The 27,400-nt window shown below is 50.9% G+C and overlaps 1 protein-coding gene across 8 annotated transcripts in view; it reads right to left on the bottom strand.

The window, feature by feature from the left end:
• Tmem63c (transmembrane protein 63C) overlaps positions 1 to 26,239 on the bottom strand; it is a 64,454-nt gene extending 38,215 nt beyond the window's left edge. Inside the window, exons 1-4 of one of the 8 annotated variants that reach the window (XM_060387919.1) lie at positions 26,078 to 26,239; positions 14,781 to 14,854; positions 2,950 to 3,161; positions 1,448 to 1,510 (exon numbers count right to left, since the gene is read on the bottom strand). The gene's annotated coding sequence lies outside the window, so the exon portion shown is untranslated. Of the gene's footprint in view, positions 1 to 1,447; positions 1,511 to 2,949; positions 3,162 to 14,780; positions 14,938 to 25,845; positions 26,057 to 26,077 lie in introns of those variants that run through there. The other 7 variants (XM_060387915.1, XM_060387918.1, XM_060387914.1 and 4 more) reach the window with 7 other exon arrangements.
• Positions 26,240 to 27,400: the final 1,161 nt, after the last annotated feature.

The raw sequence follows: 27,400 nt of genomic DNA, 5'->3' as shown, positions 1-27,400 counted from the left end.
GCTACAGAGAGGGGTCAGGGGAGAAGCCAGTGACTGGGGAACAGAGGACAACTGTCTCAAGGAGAGGTGCCACAACCTAAGACAAGGCTTAGGTGGGGAACAGAGAAGAGCCTGGGAGTTGTAGGGAAGAGTGAAAAGGACAGCTCTCCACCACAGGCCAGCACTGGGGAGAAACAGCTGCTCTGAGGGGCTGCTCCTGGAGGAGGCTGAGGAGTGGGGGTGCCTATAGACTCTGTGGGTTCTGTGACACTGGACCTCAGCTCTGACAATTACCTCACGCCCAGAGAGCTTGAGTAAGGCACTTGAGGTCTCCATGCCTTGGTTTCCCCATCTGTCAAGTAAGAATGGTGACAGCAACGGACACACTTCGCAGGGCTGTTGGGAGATTTGTGAGTCCTACAGATCAATGCCTGGATCTTGGGCAGCAGCGTGTGAAGTCTGTGATAGGAGAGGCGGATGCAAAGTCTCAGGGGGAACGGAGCTGTCATCTCAGAAGCTCAGAAGGGAAGGACGGGGGTCCATGGAGAGCAGGAGCTGAGGTGCTCTGGGAACTGGGCTAACTAGCAAGAGTAGGGCTAGACCTTAGATTGCTGCTGCTCCTAACCTTGGCAGAAGCAGCTTCCTTTTGCAGTGGGCAGCAGGCAGGGAGGCCTCTTAGAACTGGCTGGATTGCCAAGACTAAGTGGCTGCCGAAGCAGTGAGCCCTACGGGAACTCTCCAGGTTCAGGGAACGTTGTAGAAGATGGGACGGAAGAAACAAGAGCCAGAGGATGCTGGGTGTGTGTGTGTGCGCTCTAAAATGCTGTCCTCTGGACATGGCATGGCCAGTGTACCCCACAACACACAGCAGCTATGGTTTCCACAATTCCAGCATAAAATCAAGCATTCCGGCCTGGCAGCTGAAGAGCTGTTGGCAATCGATGGCTGCTGGAAGAGGGGCAAGCATCTTTCCTCAAGGGTGTGGCCACTGGTAGGCTACCCATGCTGTAGCCGGCTGGGCCCGCATCTGTGCCTATGCAGGAAGCGGTTTAAAAAAGAGGAGGATATGGAGGAAGGGAAGGAAGGTTTGAAGGGGTCCCAGAGAGACTGTGAAAGGGAATCTGGAATGAATATGATCAAGATGCACTGTGTACATATGCAAAAGTATCAACGAAGAAATAAAATTACTTGCTAAAATAGTAGGAGTTAAGGACACAGTGAGATTCACCTTGAGAAAGAAAGGAAACCAGGAAAATTCACATTCCTGCCCTCTGAGTTAGTGCCCAGCTTGAGGTTGGCTTCTGTCGGAAGCTGCAGTTCCGACAATGACCACTTGGGGGAGCCCATGTCAAAGCAGAAGGTACTGGAAGGCGAAAGCACAACTCCCACCCACCCACAAACACACACACACACACACACACACACACACACACACACACACACCCCAGTCCGAGGAGACATTTCCCACCTGAGGCAGTTCTCCAAGGAGGGTCCACGTCAGAACTGAAGCCCCCGCTCAGCTACAGGTTTGCTGTGAAGGAATAGATATGGTGGAGAGATCATCTTAGGAGCCTTCTGCTTAGACAAACAGCCTGGGATCCTTTGCACCGTTCTGTTGCTTGTATTTTCATCTCTTTCTGTCTTTTATTTACGTATTCATTTTTAAAGATTTACACTTTTAATTATGGGGGGGCGTAATGTGCACATGAGTGCAGGGGCCTAAAGAAGGCATCAGACCTTCTCAAGGGGGAGTTACAGGCAGTATAAACCACCCAGAGACTTCTCTCTTTGCTAGGTCTTTTTTTTTTTTTCAAGACTGGATTTCTCTGTGTAGCCTTGGCTGCCCTGGACTCTAGTTGTAGACCAGGCTGGCCTCGAACTCACAGAGATCCGCCTGTCTCTGCCTCCCCGAGTGCTGGGATTACAGGTGAGCATCACCAAACCCAGCTTTGCTGGTGTCTTCTCTATCTCTCTCCTCTTTATTTGTTTAATCACTTTACATAAGGATTACAGCCCCCTCCCTCCTTCTCCTTCTGGCCCCACCCTCTCCCCTCATTCCCCCTCCCCTTTTTCTCAGAGAAGGGAGTTGTCTTCCCCCAACCCCCTGCCATCCTCCTCTGCCTCATGTTGCATTAGTACTAAGCTCATCCTCTTCTGCTGAGGCTGGACACGGCTTCCCAGCTAGGGGAAAGTGATCCAATAGCGGGCAACCATGACCATGTCAGTGACAGCCTCTGCTCCAACTCCTAAGGGACCCATATGAAGACTGAGCTGTCCATCAGCTCCATAACTGGGCCTAGGTCTAGTCCATGCGCGCACTTAGGTTAGTGGTTCAGTGTCTGTGAGTCCCCATGGGCCTGGGTTAGTTGACGCTGTCGGTCTTCTTGTGGTGTTCTTGTCCCCTCCAGGTCCTTCTATCCTTCCCCCAACACTTCCACAGGATCCCCACCCCCACCCCCGACTTGTGTCTCTTAAAGGGAAAATGTTTTGACTTTTTGACAGCTGAGATGTGAGGGTGCAGGAGTCAGCACCGTGAAGGGAGTAAGGGGGGAGGGAGCAGAGGGGACCACATTGACAAAGACCCATGGGGGACTCTGAATATAGCATTTTCAAGAAGTTCAAATAAACACTGGTAGCTAGGAAGTGGGGATGGACCCCTGCTTTGCCCATCAATCCACCGAGCAAGATGGATCTGGGACTGGGTTGATGGATGGGTCAGGGGTTGAGAGTCCTTGCTATTCTTCCAGAGGGCCCACACAGAAGCTCACGACCATCTGTAATTCCAGCTTCAGGGATTTGGACAGCTTCTTCTGTCAGGCTTCCATGAGTCCCAGGCCCACGTGTGGTGCACAGATAGATATACATGCAGACAAAACATTCATACGCAGAAAATGAAAACACACACACACACACACACACACACACACACACATGCACACACATGATGAATCTAAGTCATCAAACACCTACTCTTGCCAATTCCCATGCAGACCCTGGAGGTACAAACATGGCGTCCTCCTCAGGGAATCCACAACCTTTAGGCTTTGGAGAGAGGATTACTGTTGGCCTAGGGGAAAGAAGACCTTCAGCTATGAGTTCTCGGCATAAGCTTGGAGTTGGGAATGGGGGTTCCACCCAGCAATCTGGTCACTTCAGGGTTTCAGCTCCTTCTGGCTTCTGGCCTGTGGGGCAGGTGTGGGAGGAAAAGAGAGAATAGTTTATCTCTCCCACCTTGTCACCCAAGCTCTCAGGCAGCAGGCAGAGGCAGTGAGGAGGCTGTTGCCACGGAAACCTAAGCAGCACCCAGCCTCTTTCCATATACCATACCACCCTAGACCTGCATTCTTTCTTCAGTTTATAATAACCCCAAAAGGCAATGCCCTGTGGGGAAGTCTGTGGTTCTAAGCTAGCTACAGAGTGTGAGGGAGGAATGCAGAAAGCTGAAGGGTCAGATCTCTGGAGATCCAAGTGTGAGCCCTGTTAAGAATGAAGCTTGGGCTGAGCAGTGGTGACTGACTCAAGCCTTTAATCCCAGCACTCTGGGAGTCAGAGGCTGGCAGATCTCTGAGTTCCAGGCCAGCCTGGACTTACAAAGTCAGTTCCAGAACAGCCAAGGCTAAAAACCCTGTCTCAGAAAACAAAACAAAACAAAAAACAAACAACAAAACCCAAACAAGCAAACAAAAGAATGAAGCTTGAGGCCTGAGGACACTAGAGACGCAGATGGCTGGGACATATGAAGCATACTTAGAGTAGCAGGTATCAAAGAACATGACTCTCTGGACGCTAATTTCACAGCACAGGACAAAGAACTGTTCAAGGGAGCGGAGGAAATTTGTCCCTCTGAAGTCAGAACATCCAGGTAATCCTAGCAACCATCAGTGGCACCCTCACCTCTCTGAGCCTCAGATTCTACACCTGAAGATGGGCACAATGGCAGCACAACCTCACAGGGTTACTGTGACCATGAAGGACAATGCTGAGAACCACACCAGGCCCCAGGATTACCCAGGGTCACCTTCATGCCATCGGCTTATCCGAGATGATGCTGAGGGGTCCCTACTGAACCATCCTTAGCCTCTTTCCTGCCACCTATTCTATTTGGGGACAGGAACGAGGAGAGACGTGGGGAAGAGGAGGGTCCCTTAAAACTGCAGTCAGGCATTGGCAGCCATTGTCTCTTCTCTTGAACAACAACAACAACAAAAAAAAAAAATATGCCTTTGATTTGTGTGAAGGAGGGACAGGAGAAGTGATGAGAATGATGGTGATGGAGGCAGGTCCCCTCCATGGTCTCTGAGTTCGAGGCCAGCCTGGCCTATGCTGGAACTTGTTCTATAGGCTAGGCTGGCCTCGAACTCAGAGATCCATCTGCCTCTACCTCCCGAGTGCTGCAATTAAGGCAAGCACCACCACTGCCCAGATCCCATCTAGTCTCTTAATGTTCAGTTTTCTCTCCTACAGAATGTCTGCCCTGACAGGGCCCCGGTGATTGGTTATGAAGACTAGTTAAGAAGCTGGCGCACAGCTTTCGTAAACTGTGGGAGCCACAAATGTTAGTTTGTTGTCTTTGATCTCCTGTCCCAAAGACCGAGACTCCTGAATCAGGGTGAGAGGACCTGGGAGTACCAGTTTGCCAAGCAGGGTTGCTATGTGAGCCACGAGACTAGGCAGCCAGGGCCGAGTCCATCAGTAGAACTCAGAACCATGGACAGCACCAGGCAGCCAGGAAGGTTCTGTGACAGCTTCTCTTTACCAGAGCTCATGAGAGGGCCGTGATGTCCCTGGTAATAAGACTGGCAGCTGATATTTAGTGAGGATGTTCTACATGCTAAGCACGGTGCCAGGCCTTTTAACGCATTGTCTACAGTTAACACTCAGATTAGACTGAGTGTTGGATGCCGTAGGTAGCCCTCAGCCTCCGTACATGGCTCCTTCCTGTGTGTGCCTTTCTATGCTGAAGACGCTGGAAAGCTGAAAAACTACAATTCCCATACACCATTGCAGTTGAGGTTCTAGCTACAGATGGGTTCCGAGATATACTCAGGTAGACCGAGAAGCTGCAAGGGTGGAGAAGCTTGTCTTCCTTACTCTGGGGTTGTGTGCCTTGGTGAAGAGGGAAGGGACACTTTGCAACAGATTCAGTGCCAGGCTTTGCCTCCCGGGGAGATGGGGTGCAGAGAAAGGCAAGCGTAGTCACAAAGTAAGGAGCTTCCTTGTCCTAGGTCACCAGGGAGCAGATGGCAGCCTAGTGGCTCCAGGCACAGCCCTCCTGACTGGGTAAGGCATGTTTTGTCAGGCCAGTCTGGCTCTTCTGAGCACCCAGAGTCTACCACCGCAGCCATTTGGAACAGATGGAATCCCTAGTATTAAACCCCTGTTTGGATTTCATACACAGACACATTAAAAAATAAATAAATCCTGAAAATTCCTAAGAGCGTCCCTATGTCCTGCACAAAGGCTAGCTGGACTCTCTTCCGTCATTCTGTAAAGAGGAATCTTGAGCCTGAAGAGCCTGAGAGACTGGCTAGGTCAGGGAGCTAATAGCAGCGGAGTGGGGAATGAGCCCCAGGGGAAAGACTCACTCGTCAGCCCCCTCTGAATCATGCTGCTAGGAACCACACTCAAGACAAAACTGCACGGGGGGGGGGGGGAAGGCTCATGACAGAAGTTAATGGAGAAAAGGAAAACTAACTGACAATCTGTGCTGGAATCATACTCCGGGCTTGAGTGGGTGTGGCTTCAGACAGAGAAAGGGAAGGAGGCAGGGCTTGTATGGACTTTCGTCTAACCACCTTGTCCTCCTCATAAGCAGCCTAATAGCAACAGCCTAAGCATCAAGAGTCGGTGCCCCATTTCTTTTTCCTTTTTTCTTTCTTTCTTGATTCTCCCCCCCCCCCCCCCGAGACAGGGTTTCTCTGTGTAGCCTTAGCTGTCCTGGACTTGCTTTGTAGACCAAGCTGGCCTCGAACTCACAGAGATCTGCCCACCTCTGCCTCCCTGAGTGCTGGGATTAAAGGTATGCGCCACCGTGCCCGGCTTCGGTGCTCTGTTTCACAGGCAGATAAACTGAGGCTAAGTCCTAGCCCACGGTCACAAAGCTTCAGGGAAAACAGGGCCTGTGGCACAGAAAGAGATGCAGTAGCCACTCAAGTCAAGGCTAGATGCTAGAGCTGACCTCCCCACCCACCTCACTCTGGGGCCCTACAGGGGTGCCTTTCCCCGTCAGGGAGGCTCTCTCTCTTGTTCTCAGGCTCTTGTCACCCCAACCCAGGGACCAAAACCGTTCTGCCATGGTGAGCCGCCATGGCCATGCCCAAGCTGGACAGGGAAGGAGGTGAAGAAATTGTGGGATTATCACAGACGCTAGCCCTCCGGAGGCCAGACAGTGGCCGAGGGTGGCAACCTGCTTAATGTGTGTGTGTGTGTGTGTGTGTGTGTGTGTGCGCGCGCGTGAATGTATGTATGTATATCTCTATGTATATATTAAGAACAGCAGCTGGGCGATGGTGGTGCACACCCTTAATCCTACCACTCAGGAGGCAGAGGCAGGTGAGTTTGAGGCCAGCCTGGTCTACGAAGTGAGTTCCAGGATAGCCAGGGCTACAGAGAGAAACCCTGTCTTGGAAAACAAACAAACATACAGCAGGATGTACTGACGTCCTAAAAACTAGAGGGTTCTGATTTTTGTGTTTTTTTTTTTTTAATTTAAGGAATAAAGAACAACAATAACAATTATAGTACGCTCTTTCAGAGGTCTTTAAATCTTTTCTGGTTAAAAAAAAAACAAAACTAAATGAGCATGTCCTATTGTATGCAGTATTTTGAAGGGAAGCAGTTTTTCTAGGTTCAGGCATTACTGGCTTTCCTTCATCAAACCCCTTGCTGTCCCTCAGGCACTTTAACTCTGCCAGCTCTGTCAGTGTGGAAGGGTGTCTCTGTGGAGGCCCGTGGTGGCTTTGGGCAGCTTTCCACTCAGGAAGACCAAGTCTTGTCAAGCCACCATCTCTTCCCTCCACCAGGATGTCCTGTTAACACGGTTGGATGGCCCCCTGCTCTTGAGGGCCTCAGCATTCTCGGGCCCTCAGGCACTCCATCCCCATTACAAATGCCCTGTTGGGAGTCAGATAAACCCTGTACCCTTGGCTGCCCTGCTGGAGGCCCCCGTGCCCCTTCTACTCCTCCAGCGCTCACCTCACCCAGAGTTCTCCCCCATGGGGTGTTAAGAAGAACGAAGCATGTTCTTTCTCTCCCCAAGCTCATTCCTGGAGAGGCTTGAGGCAGATCTTGTTAAAAGGCAATTTACGCTCGGGAGAAGCCTGCAGCAGAGCCCACAGACAAGGGCCACTGAGCCCAGTCTGGAGCGCTGAGGAGGTTTCCTGAGGAGGGTGAGGAGGGAATTCTGTAAGGTGGTGAGGAAATTCTGTAGATGGGCATTCAGTTGCTGCCTTACTCTGGCCAACAAGTGGCTGATTTCGATGGTTCTGTCTGACACACTGGCTTCTCTTGGCTGAACTCCCCTCATTTTCATCCATTGTCTCCCAGATCCTCTCTTCAATTGTCTTACTGTGGGATCCCTTTCCTCCGGCCCCACAATCTTGGCATATCCTAGTCTCTCTGCCCAGATGTAACCCCCCCCCCAACACACACACACTACTAATTCAATTTGCCACTGACCTCAGTTCAATATTTACTTCTTGGGGGCACCCATGCCCCTACCTCATGGCACCTTGGGAGGCAGACACAATGCTGTATGCAATTGTGGGCCCCTGGGGGATGAGCTTCCTTGGGCCCAACCCTAGCCTCTGCTACCTATCAGCCCCATGACTTTGAGTAGGTTTCTTCACTGCGCTGTTTCTCCGTTTCCTTGCTTATAAAATGACGTCCCATTGCGTAGCTGTTCAGACTAAGAGAGCCGAGTGAACCACTCATGGACTACCCAGCACCTCTGGTGATGTGTGATTTGCTGTGTTGGGACCTACTCCACCTCCTGGTCACTTACGAGTTGATCTTGCACTTGACTGGCTACTCCGGGGAACAGCGGCTCCCTAACGACACAGCCTCAGCGCCTTTGTTACTTTGTTACTTTCTCTGCTGTCTGTTTGCAAATATTTGTTGAGGATGAGAAAGTCAGGAAGCACGGCAGAGGGGCTTGTTTGGCCTAGTGATGTCAAACCTAGGGCATACGGCCTGGAAGGGGACTCAAAAATACTGTCGTCTAAGCTGCTTCTCCCACAGATGCTAGCCAGTGTTGCCACAGGCTTCCCACCTCAGGCTAGGCAGCTCCTGCCTACCCCTGTCCCCTGAGGCTTGGCTGGAACCTGCCCATGGAGATTTCTGTCTTGATTTAGAGAAAGAGAAATGTGGCACACCTCCCATCTGAGGGCGGTAGAGCAAATGCATTCACAACTGGGCGAAGCTGAGCCTCCAGCACGACCCTGAGTTATCCCTGTAATTCTCGTCTCCATGGCAACAAGCCTGGACTACACTTTCAGACAGCAAGACTGGGCAGCTGCTCCATTCACCATCAACAGAGGGGTAAAGGCTCCAGGGTGTGGTTTTGTCCTCAGCCTCTGCCTCATTAGTTCTTCAGCATGAGTCCAGAGGGGGACAGTTGGGAGAGAGGATGGGCATGGAAGGGAATCACATGATGCAGAGGGATAGGGCTCCATCCTAGAGTCAGCTCCTGCTACAGAAGGATGGAGGCTGCCAGCAGAGAGGTTCCCACGGCAATCAGGTAAGCAACCAGCTAAGGTACTATTGGTGACATCCCACTCCTCTTCCTTCTGCAGCCAGGATGAGCTCCGATCATCCAGGGCTCTCCCGCCAAAGACTGACCCTAGTCTCACTCAGACTCAACCAGATGTTTACAGCTCACTGATATCCATGTAGACCTTGCCTGATCAAACACTTGATCTGTGCCACACAGAGCTAGGAACTGAGGTGCCAAGACCTCCCACAGGTAAGCACATAAGTCGGATGAGGGGAGCCTGAACCCCATAAGTAAGCTTTCGGGTTTGAGAGTAGCAGCTGTATGTTCTGGAGGGCAAAGCAGAGTGCAGACAGCACAAGGAATGCTCTATGTGCCTGCCTGGGGGCCCATTTCCTCCTGAAGAGTCCATAAGGAACTGCTGGCAGAGTGTGCCCTCGGGAGGGGGAGGTAGGTGGTCACAGAATCAGCACAAGAGACTCACTGCTCAGTTTTCTCCTTGTCACTGTTTGAATATCGTATGAGGTACACATTGAATCGCTACAGGTTCTAGAATAGCGTGTCTGGGAGTCAGTATCTCCAACAAGTCCCTGGATGGTGCCAATACCACTGGGCCATGCTTTAAAATCAGTCCTGTTAGCGCTCGGCGTGGGGGCGCACGCCTGTGATCCCAGCACTTGGGGAAGCAGAGGCAGGCAGATCTCTGTGAGTTTGAGGCCAGCCTGGTCTACAAAACAAGTCCAGGACAGTCAAAGCTGCACAGAGAAACCCTGTCTTGGAGAAAAAAAAATTGTCCTTTGGAGGCAAAGTTCATAGAAAGAGGAGGAACATCCCCCGACCCCGGCCACCCCAAAGCTGAGCCTAGACACTGGAATAAACAGCCTGGCAGAGTCAGCCTGATTCTCTCAGCCCTGCTCTCTCTCTCTCTCTCTCTCTCTCTCTCTCTCTCTCTCTTTCTCTCTCTCTCAGCTGCACAATTTCCACTCACAGAATCACCTATTCAGCCAGGCCTTGGCTCTGGAACTCAAGGAGCCTATAGTGCGGGCTTGCAGTTCCCTAAAGGGATATGGAGTAAAGGAGCTGCAAGGTGTGAGGATCGGATTCTTCCCTGGTGTCCAGACAGGAGGCCCAGAGGCTGGGCCAGCCAACGGTGGGTCCTTAAATATAGACATTTCATCTCCCATGAACTTTCGGCCTGCTATCTTCTGGGCATTCTGCACAGATTCTATAAGCACGAGAGAGGATCCCTACCATGTATGGGATGGCAGGGCAGCCACATGCCCTGAAAGGCACAAAGGCCTCCAACCATGGCACGATGTTCCAAGAGCAGACCACGGAATGCACAAACGCTGAGAGGGAGGCAGGGGAGGAAGGCAGCTGTGGGTCCAGATTGTGTTCAGGCTCCCTGGGGAGCTCAGGTCCCTAGATGGAAATATGCCACCCTCAGAAGAGGAAGGCCAGGGTGAAGCCCATCCCTGGGCTCTGGCTCCATCTGTCTAAATAGGCCAGAAGCCATGATGACTGCCTTGGGGGTGCTCTGAGAGCAGCTGCCTGCTAAAAGCAAGCTGCTCCAGCGATGGGTGGTGGAAGCCAGATGGTTGAAGATGCTGGTCTAGTTTATTTGGCCTCACGAGCCCCGAGGAGTATCAGAGAGTCAGGAACGCATGAGGGTCCGGAGACACACATGCGCAGTACCTCACATGTGCAGGACTAAGGTCTACAGACCTAGTTGATAAAGGTCAGCTCTGGAGGGACGCAGAGCCGAGCGGCTGAGGGCTAAGCTCATGAAGCCTCCAGGAATTGTGCTCACACCCACACCTTAGTTCTCCTGTTCCCATACTGTGCTGAGGGAGAGGCCACTGATGTCATCTAGAGCCAAGCTCCGGGTCAGGGGCCAGACTCCTAGCTTTGCCCTTCCTTGGCTTGAGGTTCAGGAAAACTACTCAGACTCAGAGACAGAACCAGAGGAAAATGCGCTCTGCCTAAAGCTAGAGGCATTCTAATTAAGCTCAAAGAAATACTAGCCTGGATTGCCGAAGGAAGTAGTAGCTATTTCTGAAGAAGAGAGACCCATCCTTCCGCCTGTGACAATCTGAGTAAAATAGAGTGATTTGCAACTCTCCTCCGTGTTCGTTTCCCTTCCTTTTGTCTGTCCACATTTCTCTTCTGCTTTTGGTATCCAAGTGGACCAAAGGCTTACCCTGTTTGCCCCCCCCCCGTCATGGGGACCTTTAAGCATAGACATGAGTTCATCCAGTGTTTACTGAGCCAACACCTGCTTGGAGATGGAAGAGCCCAGGCCAAGGTCTCAGCGTGTACTCGGGTGGCAGATCAGACAGTAATCTCAGGCCAAAGGCAGGACAGAACAAGGTACATGCTGAAGCTACGGCCTCGGAGACCATAGGGACAGGGAAGTCTTTTGGAAGTATTGTTTGGAAGCAGAGTTTCTACACTGATAGAAACCAGTAGAGACAGGAAAAAATGGAGGAGGGGGAAATGGAGAGTAAGTTATTAAAAATGATAATCTTGAATACAGAGGCACACAGAAAAGGTTCAGCTCAACTGAAGGCAAACTGGTCAGACCACGGAGTCCTAAGACAGCCTGGACGGCTTGTGGTTCGCAGTGTAGGTAGTGGAGAGCCACAGAAACAGTGAGGAAAAAAATATGCATTGTTCAGGCTGGGGTTATTAGCAGAGTGTCTAGATCGTTCTCCTTTCCTAATATTTTGCTTTTGATCCTTGATTTTGAGTCCTGACACCCAGCCAAGGACTCCCAAGGGAAGCCGTTTGGCTCTCAATGGTTACCCTTTTGGTAAGATCTGCACTGGCAACCCTAATTTTTAAATCATTTATTACAGTTTAAGAGCTTTTAAATTTACCTCTATTTTTCAATTACGTATAGGTGTGTCCGTCTGCATGTGTGTGCGTGTATGTCCATGGAGACCAGAGGAATCAGATCCTCTGGAGCTGGGGTTACAGACAGCTGTAAGCACCTTATATGAGTTAAGGGAACCAAACTCAGGTCCCTCTGGAAGATTCAAGTGCTCTTGACTTCTAAGCATCTCTTTAGTCCCCTGGAGGCCCAATTTAATGACCCAGCTCTGAGGTATCCTGAGACCCCTTTTCTTTCTCTGGGTTTTTGTTAATCTGTCTGTTTCCATATCATACATATTTTTCTCCTCCTAACATACTCCATCTAGAATTCACACTGCTTTGCCAAGCCTCATAGTATACTTCTGTAACCCCAGCACTTGGGAAGCCAAGGCCAGAGCAATGACACAATTTTGAGGCTATCCTGGGCTACTAGGTGAGACTCTGTCTCTAAAAGAGTAAGAACAAATAATACAAAAAATCAACAGAGTTTAAGCTGCCTGTCCAGTGCCCTGCCCTTCTCCAGCAGAGCTAAGACCTAAAAGGCCAGAACTGTGTCTAGTTTACATTCTTCTGACCCCAGCGCCGAGCCTAGCATCTATACACCAGGCACCAGCAGCCCATTGTTGAGGTGGTGAAGGAGGAATGCCTGCTTCGCTTGGTCTGCTCCCTCACCGCACCCTCGCTTCCTGAGGCTTGGCAGGGCCTGAGCCTCCCGGTGGAAAAATCTCCGAGAAAAATCAGACAGAACTGTGTCACTTCCCTCCTTGCCTCTCACCCTGCCAGGAATCTTGGAAGCTTTGAGCTGATCCTCCTTCGCCTCCATCTAATCACCACTGTCGTCTGTCATCTTGGAATGGAGCCTGTAGCCTTAGCACATTGCACCTTGGGGAAAGTGAGCGGGCTACAGGACGCACCACTGAGAATGGCTTTGACATGAAGCCGGCCCCATGCAAGGGTGCTGGCTTGCTGCCCTACTGTGACCTCCACCCTCAGCAGGGGAAGTTATTCTGTCCGTTTTACGGATGGACAAATAGAGACTTAGAGAGGCTCATGGTCGTGGAGAAGCAACACCTTTGCACTTGGAAAGGAACTTGGTTTGGAATGCAGGCCTGTCCTTCTTTACCAAGCACCAGTCTCTTCCTGGCTTGCAGCTTTTCCTCCAAGGAATGCAAGGCTAATGGCAACGGATGCTCTGTCCAGGGTGCTGATCCTGGCTACTCTCTGCCAACCTCCAGCACCTCAGAGCCAAGGACAATGACTTCATGTCTGCTGCCTAGCCTGAACTTGCAAAGAGTGTTGCAGTCCCTGTCTGCTTTGGGCAGTGGCCAGCTGACCTCTCCTCACTCTGAGGTGGACAAGGCTGGAATCTGGACCAGTCTCATGGACCCAGATGAAACCTGAGCCACCCTTACCCAGCGGCCCCTGAAGCCAACATCCAGCTTGTGTTTACATCAGGGCTATGGTTAAGAGGCACAATCTTAAAATGTAACTGCTAAAAAAAATAAAAAATAAAAAATAAAAAAATAAAAAAAGAGGCACAATCTTAATTAAACCTTCAAACTCGGGAGAGGGGCTACCAGTGGCTACACTCCCACTCCTTGGGAATTCAGTACACCCCCTTGAGGGTGAAAAATGCTGTCTCAAAAGGCATTATTGTTTCCTTATAGTGTAAAACATAGTTAAGATATATCCAGTTTCTACTTTCAAGGCCCTTAAAGGGCAGGTTAGGGCATCATCATTAAACAGGCCACAGGGAACCGTGGATGACTGTAGACTCCGGAGTAAGATGGCTACTCTGTGCTTTATGGGAGTTAATCAAGGAGCAGAGAGTGGCTCTGAGAAAGCAGGCTTCTGTGATGAGCAGAGCTAAGGTGGTACCCACTTGCTGAATGCTAGGTGCTGCTTCAGGCACTTTACAGGTATTAATCTAGTTAATCCTCAGTGACCTTAAGGTTCTACTATTTCCCCCATTTTACAGATAGTGATTGAGGTACACAGAGATGGCAAGGCTGGCAAATGGCCAGAGTGCTGAGCTCTGAACAATGTTCACAGCTGCTTTCCACAGACATCCAGAGGGGAGAAATCAGGGTCGGACAGTGAGACCTGGAGGGGGACAGAAGTCTGTGTTGTCCACATCCAAGGCCACCTGCCCTGGAGGGCTCTCCTGGGGGAAGAATAGGAAGTTGTAAGGGCTACAGGAACACTGAGCACCCTGCACAGAAAAAGAAACAGATCTAAGATGACCTTAATGGATAACAGCGACAATTGCAACATTCCTGGCCAACAGCCTGCACAGGGCAGCATTTTCTCCATGAAAGAGAGGCCGTAGACACTCTCAGAGGCAGGGGAGATCTTACCCTATTACAGCTTCCCTGCTCAGCTTCAAGGGCCGCCTTAGCCTTTTCTCTAAGATTGGAACAGTAGCGCTCTCCCTTCTGAAATGGGGGAGAAAGACTCCACTAGGCGCACACCTGGTTCCCAACACATTCTGCCTTCAGATGGGGACAAAGCAGCGTGAGCTGGTTAAGGCGGCCAGATACGGCAGAGGAGAGGAAGAGTGCCCAGGGCAGAGGCTGGGCTGAGGCCTTCAGGAAGGAGCCAGCTGAAACAGAATGCTTCCTGTGCGGTGTTGACGCAAGGACACCTGATTCCTCTGAGATACTCAGTACCAGCACTGGATTCTCTATGGATACTAAATGATGCTCAAGAAGAGGGACTGAGCTGGATTAGCTCAGTGAGATCCCTTCCAGCCCCCGCAGTCTGAAGATACTATCTGTCTTAAACCTTTCCAGACAAGTTCCCAGAGTCAGAGAGGGCTCAGAAGAGCATTGCCTGGCCCTGTCCTGAGTCTACTCCCCACCCCAGAGTATCTAGGCAAGACCCTCCACAGAGGGCCCAGCTAGGAGCTCAGCCTGGGGCATTGCCAAGGAACAGAGGACAAGTTGCCCACGGCTCTCAAGTTTCCCTCAAGCCTGAGGAGCCTGAGGCACCTGAGCCGGTGCCCTGTGCAGAGAGTTCAGGTCCTGCTGGTCCCCCCCAGTCAGGCAGTGGTTAAAGAAGTTCATGGAAGCAAGTGCTGACTTTTCCCAAGAGGTTTGTGGAAGGCCTTTCCCCAAGTGCTGACTGCACCACAGGACAACCGTACAGACACATCTCCCAAGGTTGAGGGAGGGAACTAGTGTTAGGGTTGGGGGATGTTGGGGAAGAGGCGCCTTACCTGGAGCAGCAGGTGTCGGTGAGAGTTCAGGCTGAAAGGCTATGTCCCCGGGCCTTCCTGTTCTCAACCAGTCCCTGGGAAGAGGGGAGAGTTACTTCCAAATGACCCTGCAGCGTCTCGCCAGTTCTTGACTACCAAAGCGTTTTCCTTCAAAGCTCTGTGGCATAGGGACAAGGAAACACTCTCAGGATAGGCAGGCAGGGATCCCAGTCTTCAGTAAACAGCTCCTCCCCAAACCTAAGCCAGCCAGGCCCCTCCTAGGACCAATGTGCTTTGTCTGGGGCGCTTTGGTAGGGAGAAGGGCCCCTTCAGAGGCCAATGAGTGCTTGACACATGGCCTGAGTGAGCCATGCCAGAGGTCCTGGACAAGAGGGTGGACAGAGACAGAGCACTATACTGGTGTTTCTGGCCTTTCTGGTTCTGTCCCTTGTCCCCTGGTGAACTGAAGTACCCTGCTTTCCCTCAGTGTGATGGGAACTTCAGCCTGGATGTAAAGCTAAAGCCAGCAGTGCTAAGAAGGAAGGTCATATAGGCCAGAGTCATCTGAGCAGCCCTTACTGAAAATGGACCTCTTGACCGGCCCTCCACTGGTCACTAAGAACAAGCCCAGGAAGGTACCAAGGGATCTGCATGTCCGCCTCTTTCCAAAAGGGGTACAGGAGAGGGTAGCCAAGCCCAAGGATGCATGGGTGTGTGACGCATGGGAAGTCACACACCGCATCCTCAGTTTCTCTCCTCAAAGCATCGCCAATGTCTGCGGAGACTAGCCAGCGACCCTGGGAAGCTTGTGGGACACATCTCTAGGTTTTAGCTTCCTCGTGGACAAAATGAGAGGAGGGATACTCTCTCACGGACCCTTTCAGACCTAACCCTGCCAATAAAAGGAGAGGCGGAGCCACAGAAAGGGAGCTTGAAATGGAAATATCACTTAGTGGCAGAGCCCTTGGCCAGCATGAGCAAGGGCCTGGGTCTGATCCCCAGCGTTGCCATAAAAGAAAAAGAAGGAAGCGTCGGGTGAGGTGTTTCGAATTGTTTTCTCCCTTTGCAAGTGGTTTCTTCTGAAATGTTCTTTTTAAACTCTGAAAACAACACGCTTATGGGAAAGAAAGATCCACTCAAGGTAATTACACAATGGAAATGGAGTCGGGCATGCTGCCCTTGCCTTCCCAGGGCTCTGACGCATATCTGGACATAAAGATAGTTAATAGGCCTGTTGTAGTTTTCTTTAAGTTTCCCCAAACGTGGATGAATATGCACTTATCCCTGTGTCTTCACGACCCTGCCGACCTTTGCTCTGCTCGTGAATGTAAGTCACGCATCTCTGTATCCAATATCTTCAGTTTTCTAGCGTTCCACTGAACTAGGCCTACAGGTCACATGATTCTAACCTTGTTGCTCTCTGTCTGTCTGTGTCTCTCTCTCTTTCGGTTGTCCCTTCATCCCTTTCTGTGCCTGTGTCTGGCCCTGAACTCGCTGTGTGGATCAGGCTGGCCTGGAACTAGCATCTTCCTCTTCTGGCCCCTCAAGTGCTAGGATTACAGGGGCTGCACTCATCATGCCTGGCTTGTTTTCTCTATTGATGCGAGAAGCTGCAAGGGGCATTTCTGAGGTCAGAAACCCCGAGGTTGCAGGTTGTGTAGCTCTGAGGTGCTAATAAAGATGGCCAAAGTGTCCTGCAAGAATGAGGTGGTTTGTACGGCCCAGCAGGGCAGGCAGTTGCTGAGCTTTCTGCGTCACTAACAGCACAGAACGTGGTCACCGTTCTAAAACGTGAATACGTTTTTCAACATACCCTCTTGTCAATTATTTTACCTTGAATAGGTTTTTCTGACGACGCGTTCAGGCACACCATTTGTATCCAGCTCGCTCTTGTCCCCTGTTAAACTCTACAACGTTGGCGACGTGAGTTGAAAATTCGTAACTCTCAGTTCAGAACTCTTCACTGCCACCAGAAAGATATTTCTTTCTCTCCCACCCCGTCCCATGCCCTCTCTCCTCTCTTCTCTTTCTCCCCTCTCTTCTCTCTCCTCTCTCCTGTTCTCTTGCTGTCTGTCCTCTCTTTCCTCCCTTGCTCTCTCACTGTCTCTCCTCATTCCATCCAGAAGCTCCTGAACACACACTTCTCAAGCACTTGTGAGCATTCTCCAAAACAGATTACATCATGTTTTGGGTAAAGAGTGTGGATTAACGTTGGGGATGTGCACCCCACACACATGCACAAACATGTACACACACACACACACAAATTAAAATCAAAGACATTTTCCACTTTTTGTCTAGTGCCCCTGAAGCCCTGTGCTGACTACGGTGGCATATGTTGATAATCCCGGTGCTCAGAAGGTAGAGGCAGGAGGATCTGAGGTTGCAGGCCTTCATGGGCTATGTAGTGAGTCAGCCTGGGCTACATGAAACCCTGCCTTAAAAGATCAAGAGTAGGAGCTAGAGAGGCGGCTCTGCAGTTAAAAGCACTCATTGTTCTTGCAGAGGACCTGTGGTAGTTCACAACCATCTGTAACTCAAGTCCCAAGTGTGCCCTCTTCTGACCTCCATGGATACCAGGTATGCAGTTGTGCACACAGACAAGCAGGTGAAACACTCAAATACAGCAAATAAACCAAATCTTCAAAAATTAATCAAGAGGAACCTGGGGAGTTGGCAAAGTGGTTAAGAGCACAGGCTGCTCTTCCAAAGATCCTGGGTTCAATTCCCAGCACCCACATGGTGGCTCACAACCATCTATAATGGTATCTGCTGCCCTCTTCTGATGTGCAGGTGTACATGCAGAACACCCAGACGTAAAATAGATAAAAATTTTAAACTTTAATTAAACATGAATGAATGAAGGAATAAATAAATAAATAAATAAATACATTGCTAAATAAATAAATATCTTGCAGGCCAGGCAGTGGTAGCTCACGTCTTTAATCCCAGCACTCAGGAGGCAGAGGCAAATAGATCTCTGAGTTTGAGACCAGCCTGGTCTACAGAGTGAGTTCCAGGACAGTCAGGACTACACAGAGAAGCCCTGTCTCAAAAAACCAAAAAACAAACCAAACCAAACCAAAACCAAACAACAACAAAGAAAGAAAGAAAGAAAGAAAGAAAGAAAGAAAGAAAGAAAGAAAGAAAGAAAGAAAGAAAGAAAGAAAACCAATATTGCATGATTCTATTTATTATTTAGCTTACATGTTTTGTATCAGTGTTCACGGAAGAACATTAATCTTATTTAATTTATGAATTATGAAAGTGTGCCACACACCAGCTGTCCTGTGCTGTTACCAGTGTGGCACTAGCGTCACAGAATTACCTGGAATCTTTCCTTCCCTGAGACCTGGTATGGCTGGTGCCACTTAAATAACATTGGCATTACCCAATCCTTGAAGGTGTGACCGATGCTGTCTAGGTTTGGGTTTTTTGTTTTGTTTTTTTTGAGGACTTGGTTCCTTCCATAATTATTGGTTTGTTTGGATTTCCAGCTCTTCTGAGTCAAACTGATTATTTACACTTTCCCAGAAAACTATTGTTCCAGCCAGCTTTCAAATGGATTTTGCGTGTGGCTGAACTCGGTATTCTCTGAGAATTCTATTTTCTCTGTATCAATGTCTATTACCTTATTTTAGTGCGGGACTTCACCTATTTGCCTCACCACTTCCCAACCCTCATTAGGTTAGCTAGACTTTAAAAGGTATCAAATTAGGGATGGGTGGATTGCTTGGTGACTAAGAATGTGAACTGCTCTCCCACAGAACCTGAGCTGGGTTCCCAGCATCCATTTCAGGTGATTCACAACTGCCTGTACCTCTAGTTCCAGAGAAGCTGGTATTCTTGGACTTCACATGTTTTGTATGCACCTGTACATACCCACCACACAACACATACACACACATAATTTAAAATAATAAAAATAGACAGGCAGAGGTGGTGCACACTTTTAATCCCAGCACTCGGGAGGCAGAGGCAGATGGATCTGTGTGAGTTTGAGGCCAGCCTGGTCTACAGAGCAAGTTCAAGTACAGCCAGGGCTACCCAGAAAAGTCCTGTCTCAAAACACAATAGTAGTAGTCGTAATAATAACTAAATGAATATCTTTAAGATGGATGAATGAAAGTTTCAAAGTCACAGAAAACAGTTTCTCCCGCGGCCTGTTTCCTGTGCACGTAGTCCAAAGACAGAAGTGATGAGATCACAGCATGAATGGGAAGGTGCTGGCGAAAGGGCCAGCTGATAAACACAAGCCATTCAACATACCTTTCAATGCCACCTGCCCTTCTTTATCAGTTGGCCTGGGACGCCCCGCACTTCCCTCCCCTAGCTTCCTACACTGGTTAAACCTGCCATCGCCCACCCAGCACACAGTGGTCACCCCTCCCAGGGAGGAGCTGGTGCCTCTCTTCCAAGGAGGGGAATCAATTTAAACACTAAAAAGATAAAAGAACAAAACCAACCTAATTAACAAATACTAACATCCTATAACCTTCCCTGTAGATCTTGTGTGAGTGTATGCATGCGCGTGTGCGTGCAATGGGTGAGAAGCAAAGTGTCCCTGATAAACCAGAAATCTTTCCCCTGAAGTCTCAGCTCCACTCCCCAAAGACCACCACAGGGCTGCAGTCTATAGTGTCTGTTGTTAATCTCTCTCTACTAATCATATGGTCTTGTTTTATGGTTTTATTGGCCTTATATTGTCACTAATGGTATTGTTCTGCTGTCTCCTTTTGCAACGGTTTTTAGATTTACTCATGGAGACACAGGATATATACATACTGTATATATGTGTGGGTATATCAGTCTTATCAAGGTAAAACTTACAGGAAATTAAATTCCCAGCTGTGATGGTATAAACCGGTACATCTTGGCATTTGGCAAGTGGAGGCAGAAGGATCAGGAATTCAAAGTCATCTGCCTGGTGAGTTTGAGACCTGAGCTACATGAGACCTTATCTCAAATAAAGAAAAAAAAAAATCAAAACAGAAACTTCACACGGGAGTGAATAACGGTGAATATTTGTAATCCCAGCCCTCGGGAGGCTGAGGCAGGGGGATTGCAGCAGATCAACCAGAGCTACATCGCAAGACCTTGTCTCAAAAAAAAAAAAATCAAAATACAATAAAACAATAAGATAGATAGCCCCCATTCTGCTTGTATGAACTCGCAGGCATCACAACTTCAGTTGTCCCTTCAATGTTTTGTTAGTGTCAAAGCTGCCGAGGCCAAGACCTATTTTTTCTTTTCTTTTTTTTTTTTTTTTGCATTTCAGGTGTTGCTGCCCTAGATATCCCAGACAGTGTCGGCTTCTGCACAGCCATGAGTGTCTCCAGGTCATTGCACACCCAGACGTGAAACCATCCGCCATAAGGCACAGGCAACCTCATCGCCACGCGCCCGTGTCAGAATATCCCATCCCTGGCACTCTACATTGCCATCATTACGGAATATAATTATTATTTGTCATTTCCTTCCTTCCTCCTAAGTTATCAGGGGACATATGCGCGGGCAGCACTCAGAGAACACTAGGTGTGTAAAGGGATGAGCTCACTGTCTAGCAAGAGGTTCGACGTACAAGGCTTTCAAGACCTTTTCTAGCTGAGATCCATGGAGGGCTTCATGGAGGAGGCAGCAGGTGCACTGCATTCTTAAAAGGACAGGAAAATAAACAGGTGAGAATGGAGACAGGTCTGGGGTAGTCTGGGGCATAGGTCAGAAAGTGATCTCTTCTTTCTAGACTCCAACGTCACACTTAGCTGAGTTAGGAGCGGGGGAGAAGAAAATCTGGGGGTTTGGGGCATGGTGGCACACTACCTTAATCCCAGGGCTTGGGAGACAGAGACAGGTGAGACCACTACGAGTCAGAGGGCAGTCAGTTCTTCTGGAGGAGGAGGAGGGAGAGGGAGGAGAGGAGGAAAAGGAGGAGACGGGGAAGAAAAGCTGGGGGTGTTTTGTGGAAACTTCAAGGTGGTCCATCAGTAGTCTCCTCTTCTCATGAATCGAGGGGGGGGGGTCCTCTGAGCCTGAGTGAGGGCACAGTTTGTGAGGAGCGGTTCTGACTCTGGGTCGTGCTCAGCGGAAGGCTCTAGGGCCAGTGAGAAAGGCTCAGGATAGAGATGGGTTCAAAAAGGACTCATCCAGTAAGGAGGCAGAGTCACTGGCGTGCCTGCTTTCCCCGGGGCTGTCCTGACTTTCTTTCCTAGACCTACTGGAGGGCTCTGGGCTAGGGTTCCTCCTGACCTGCCCCCTGTCTACAGGACCGGGAGGGGCTGCGGTGGGTAGGAGCAAAGTGTAGGTGTCTGCCTTCTGCACACATGGGGTGAGGCAGGAATCCTATCCTTCCCATTTCTTTTGCTCTTGTGACAAGAACTGTCCTTCATCTGCCCCAGATCTGGGCACCCTGCCCAGAATGGAGGGGAAGGGGACAGACCAGCAACCTTCATTTCCAAGTCCTTGGGTCTTCAGCAGCTTCAGCAAAGCCAGCAGCAGCACAACAGAGGTAAGCGCTGGACTTGTCTGCACGCTGGAGTCAGACCACTGTATTTCGGAGACAGACCCCTGTATGCTAGATACAGACCTCTGTATGCAGAAGACCCCTGTATGCTGGAGACAGACCCCTGTATGATGGAGTCAGACCCCTGTATGATGGAAACAGACCCTTGTATGCTGGAGTCAGAGCCCTGTATGATGGAGACAGACCCCTGTATGATGGAGACAAATCCCTGTATGATGGAGTCAGAGCCCTGTACGATAGAGTCAGACCCTTGTATGCTGGAGAGAGACACCCATGTGCTGTAGTCAGAGTGCTGTGACCACATATGCAAGCCTGTGGCTCCCACAGCCTCCCACAGCCTCTGTTTTCTCTTCTATCAAATGAATATTCAGTTGATCCACTTCTTCCCTGGAGCCTAACAAGGGTTCAGAAGTAATAACCAGGCCCATGAAACCACGGAGCAGCAAGATCTCAGGTGCTGATCCCTGGTCTAATGTCCGTGGTCTTCTCAGGCCTGACCTAATTCACACCTGGACACACATGACCCTGGCCGTGGGGGGGTGTCTCTGACCTAGTAACACTCTGTAGTATCCCCTCTCCCCTGCCACCCGCATGCCTTCTGGTTCCTGGATAACGACATTCTCCCAGACCTTCAGGGACCAGATGCTCTTCTGAAGGGAATTGTTCCATTCTAATGGTGCCTTGAGGGATTTACATGGCTGGCCAGCCATCACTGGGCACTTTGTGATACCAACAAAGCATGGCCTGCCATGCCAAATGTCCCTAGATAGTTGGTGGCTCAGAAGTAAAAAGACAAACAGATGGAGAGGAGACTTAATCACCAAATGCCACACAGTCACTTTCCTGTCCCCTCCCCACCATCTTCCCGAGGATGCTAAGCGGAATTTCCCACCACAGCAAACCGAAGCTCACCTCTTGGGAATGAGTAAGCCAGTAATGATGTGGGTGGACACCTAACCCCAAGAAACCTCCGGACACTGTGTCACATGTGACAATTCCCCCACGCCCAGGTCCTACCACACAGAGCTGGTTACCCTCACAGCTATTTTGTGCAGCATTTTGATGCTATGTCACTTGGGCATCTGAGGTGACAACAGCCCCATGTTCAACAACTCAACCACCTCCTTGATTGGCCACAGGATTGTGCTGTCCCCCAAATCGCCAAAGACCTTAAGAGTCCCTTGCTCTAGAGCCAGGGCATGGCCTGAGCCCATCATTCATCTGGCTGTGCACAATCCCGAAAAGACTCGGCCACGCTGTGAAGGCTTCTGTCTTCAGGGACACCTCCCTTGGCCAGACTACTCAGGAACGAGAAGGGGACGGCTTGGGAGCTGGCACAGCCTTTCTGGCTCTGACCCTCTCAGGATACCAGAGGCCCTGACTCGGCAGGAATGAAGGCACAGAGGCACGCCATCACTCCTCCACTTGATCCAGAAGCTCTCCTCTTGTAGGGACTCATGCAAGATAGCAGATGGAAGGGTGAGGAAAATTGTAAGCCATGATTCTGGGACACGTCGGTCCAAGTCCTGACTTTCTAAGTGGGTCTGCACTTCTGCTTCCCTGAGAGAATCACTGATGGCCAGAGGGAGCAGGAGGCTCCTCCCCCCTTGCTTCACTCTCAGCATGTCTCAGTCCCAACCTTAGGGATCCTTCCATGCAATGTCCACAAGTTGATCTCAGTGGTCCCAGGCTCTTATCTTATCTTAGCTCCCACTGTGGTCCTGCCACCTCCTGGGTGAGAAAATGGAGTCTTGAGTGTATACTCATGCTGGTGGGCGAGTAAGTTGTTCGAACTCCAGCTCTCCCATGAGAAGGGGAGGAGAGAGGACTGGGCCCCAGTCAGACAAGACAGAAAACTAAAAGCTGATCTTACTCGGATGCTCAACACTTCCCCTAGGCACTTTCATGACAGCCCTTCTCGGTGAAAGCCTGCCTGTGGCCTGGATGCCACGTGGATTCCCGTAGCCTGGACACTGCAAAGAGATCCTGACACTTGCCCAGTTATTAGCTCTATGGTTCTTCAACCAGCTGCCCCCCAGAAAGGGCCATAGTAGAGAGCCTGTAGGGTTGGTGAGAAGGTACAGATCTGTGGGGAAGTCCACTGTGCCCCCAGACAACATCATCTCTGGGTGGCATCCCTGTTAAATAGATTAAATGTTGCTCAGCTCAAGAGGATGAAAGAGAAGCCCTCAAAGGCCACAGTAAAATTGGAAGAGAGCCACTCTTAAGACTGGAAGAAAGCCTAGACTGGCCACAGAGAAAGGGGACATCTTCCATAGAGGGGATGGCCATAGTTCCTCCATCGAGGTAGGAAACAGATGGCTTCCCTGTAGGCCAGAGTCAACCAGAATAATATTTCCTTTCTGTAATAAATACTTGACTCGTTTTCAAAGCTCTCTCACCCACCTGGAGAAGTTACGTTCATGCCCAGCTGTCAGGTAGGGCAACCCAGGGCAGAGTGCCAGCAAGTAGGGGTTCTTGGTTCAGAATAGGCCCTCAGTTCTATAGGCCTGATCCTCCTTGCATGACCTGGAGGTAAGATGGGGGCCTTTTGAAACCTGACCTTTCATAGCTGGTCTGAGAATCTAGCTTCCTGGACTGTGCACAATGGTCTTTCTCCTGAAGAAGGGCCCCAGTGGAGACAGTAGGTGGGGGGTCCTCCTCTCTGGCACTATATTGCCACCCCACAAGCAGCTGTCTCCAATACAGTCTTCTGGAGAGTCCATCCTTCCCTACAGGTCACCCCCAGAGAATTCCTATAACCAACTAGCAGTCCAGGGATTCCCCTCTCTGGAGCCCTGCTTCAAGGACTCTGGACCAGAGGGTATGTCTGGAAAGCAGCCAGGTCCACAGGAACACCTTTCATTTGGCATAGGGGTTTGGTCAGAACCTCCTGTCCTGTTGGGCTCTCAGATGGACAGCAGGTCCCCTTGTCTATAGTTCATAACTATGTTCATGCTCATAGCTGCTCCTACAGCTACACAGGCTGGAGAGATGTCTGTCTTTGGCTCTGATGGGTCCACAGGACAGTGTACCCCTGTGGGGACATGCTGGAAAGGTATAATCAAGTGATTTCCACTCCCTCCTTCAAGCTACTTCCTTACCAAGTAACTAGCAAACATTCCTCGAAGGAGGAGAACATGATGGCTCTGCTCATATCAGCTCCTACCTGTCAGGGGACATTCACACCCTCAAGTCCCAGGGCTGGGGGAGGGGGTTGGGAGAGAGAGAAGCAAGAAGGCCTCTTCAGTCTGTTCCGAGATGTACAGAGGAAAGATGCTGAGCAGCCCACCATACCCTCTGTGCCTCTGTGCACAAGGACAAGAACAGAACGGATTCTGGTTCTAAAATACCACATCTTGCCCCTGCCTCAGTGACCTTCCAAGAAATAGACCTCGGCCCCAAGAAGAAGGAGGACAAGATGTCTTGAGAAGTTCCACTAGGATGGGGAGCAGATCAGAGTCCGCTTTATGTGGGGGAACCAATCAGAGAGGACAAGAATTAGAATGGAAGCTAAGGGAAGACATCCCCATGATACACGCCACCACCCTTCTGGAGCAAGTACCACAACCATCTCCTTGTTCCCCTCAGCACCCTCTCCCTCCCTTGGAACTTTCCTTGGGCCCGATAAAGGCCGGCACACGGCACTTCCTCTGCCACTAAAAACCATCTCTCCCTACTTTCCTGAAGCCACAGAACCAACCCATCACCCCTTCAACACCTCAGGTGAGCAGTTCCCTCCTATCTGATTCAACCCCTGCGGATGTCCACACCCCTGGCTCCCCTTTGGGACGTGGAAAGGGAGACACTGGGTGCGGATACAGCCCAGAGGGTCTTAGGGATCTAGAGAACAAGACTAGCCCCCTGTACCTCCATGGGTGGGGAGGGGGTGTTTAAATTATGCCCAGGAGGCCAGCTCTGTGGCCCTACCACGTGACTTCTGTTAGGTCAAACAACCCCCTGGACCTCAGTTTCCCCAGGATCTTCATCCAAACTCAAAGTTTCTTTCTTTCAAGTTGAGATTGGAGGCAGATGCTGTCTCTGAAAATATACACAGAAGGGTGGCATCCTTCGCCCCCTGGACGCTGCAGCCCGCCTTGAAACTCAGAACCGGACCCGCACACAACCCATCAGTGACGCTTTGGTTACAGAAACGGTGGAGCAGAGAGCCTCCTCCCAGCCCAGCCCAGTGCGTGGGCAGCAGAGCCCTGGGGAGTCCCTGGATGGATGGGGCGGGGGTGCTCTGAGAGGAACTCCAACCTACTCAGACAAGAGGCAGGGACCCCCAGGCAAGCCTCCCGCCCACCTCCATCCTGGCATCCCATGAAGGCAGCTCTCCTAAGCCAAGGCCCTTCCTAGTGGGCGGCTAATCCCACCCTTCCTTAGGTACATGCCGAGGGACAGCCAATGTGCTCCGCATGTGGCGCAGTCTCCCTCACTCCCATCCCTTAAGTCCAGTCCCAGGTCGCCGATAGCTCTCAAGCGAGCCATCGTTCCCCGCCCCCTCCCTGGTCCAGGACCCGGATTCTCATCCCTTCTCCCGGCATCGACAGTCCCCAGGCTTACCGCATCTGCGCCCTCACGGCCACTACCAGCCCCAAGCGAGGAGCTGGCTGCCAGGATCAGCGGCGGACACCACTCTGCCTGAGAGGAGACTGCCGGCGGGCCCTCCTTTTTCGCGGCCTGGTAAAGCCTGGCAAGGGACTATCAGCAAATTCCCCTCTGCATCACCGCAGGAGCGGCATCCCGGCTCCTCCCAGTAGGAGTCAACCGTGGCCCCGCCCAGCGCTGAACTGACCTGTCGGGGAACCCGGGCTAGATTATCAGAAGCAGAGACCGAGGCTCTGCCCTGGGAATCCTGTAGCTCCCAGAAACCATGGTCATCGCGAATGCACAAGGCTGCCGCTCCCTGGCTGCGGTTTGCAGCGACTGAGGCTCTCTGGGCAGCTGCCTTGCCCACCCACCCTCTCCCACGCCTCAAACTCTCCTCTGAGGCCTCCTAGCCCAGCTAGCCAGAAGCAAGGAAAGACATTCAGTCTCACTAAGATAGTGCTCTGCCACACCCAAGGACCACATCCGGGCAAGGCTCAGTTCCGATTCCTTGTTCAGCAGAAGAAAGATCTGTATGTAAACCACAACCCCACCCAGGAGGCCCACAGGAGTGGGACAAGCCCGGTCCATTTTGCCAGGACCACACTCCTCAAGTGTCTCAAGTTTCACCAAGACCTTCCTACCCTCAAAGCTAGAGAGACTGGCTTTGAATTGGGGGGCTGACGCCACGTTTGCCCCTGTTGCCCCAAGACCACCATACAAAGCAAGGGCTAGAGGGAACAGCATCTCTCCCTCTGTCTCTGGGTCAGGGCCTGGGCGCACTTATTTAATAAACGTTTCATTATGGAGGGTTCTCAGTACAGTAGCTAATGAGATAGGAGCCACTGCTGAATAATATTTTATAATATTTTATAATGGTGAGGTGTCGTCAGAGAGCCGTTAACATATAAAAAGGCCTTGGAGAAAGGAAGCAGTGTGAGGTGGGGTCGGGAGACCCTGGAGGAGGGGGCAGAGGGTAACTGTGACTTCCTGGGTTTTCCTAGCCAGCAGCGGTAGCACCCTTGCCGACCCGTGCTAGGTCTCCCCATGCCTTGTCCCTGCTCCCCTCTCCCCACCACCGCCCTCCACCCTCCGGCTGGTCCAACCTAGCCACCCCGCAAGGTCTCAAGGCTAAGTCACCAGATGGGCTCTGTCAAGGTGAACCCCCCTGTGTGTGTCCCCCCTCATCTGCCTACTCCTCCATTCATCCGTTTACTCACGGCACGGGAAGGCTTTCGACCATCCATGACTCTCCTGGGTCCTGAGTTCCAGCCCCGAATCTGCTGTCACCGCGTGATACTGTCCTCAATAAGCCGGATCATTGTTTTTCCCTCTACAGAGGGACTGGGCTTCTCACGAAGAGCTAATGGATGTGGAGACAAACCAGATAAAAGAAAAGTCTTGTTTAAGAATTCTCAGGCTAGGCGTGGTGGCGCGCACCTCTGATCCTAGCATTTGGGAAGCAGAGACGGGGATCTCTGGGACTGTGTGGCTAGCCTGGTCTACATAGTGAGTTCCAGGACAGCCACAG

This window comes from Meriones unguiculatus, chromosome 7, assembly GCF_030254825.1.
Source record: "Meriones unguiculatus strain TT.TT164.6M chromosome 7, Bangor_MerUng_6.1, whole genome shotgun sequence".
Classification (NCBI taxonomy): Eukaryota; Metazoa; Chordata; class Mammalia; order Rodentia; family Muridae; genus Meriones; species Meriones unguiculatus.
This window is presented reverse-complemented; position numbering and strand designations above follow the sequence as displayed.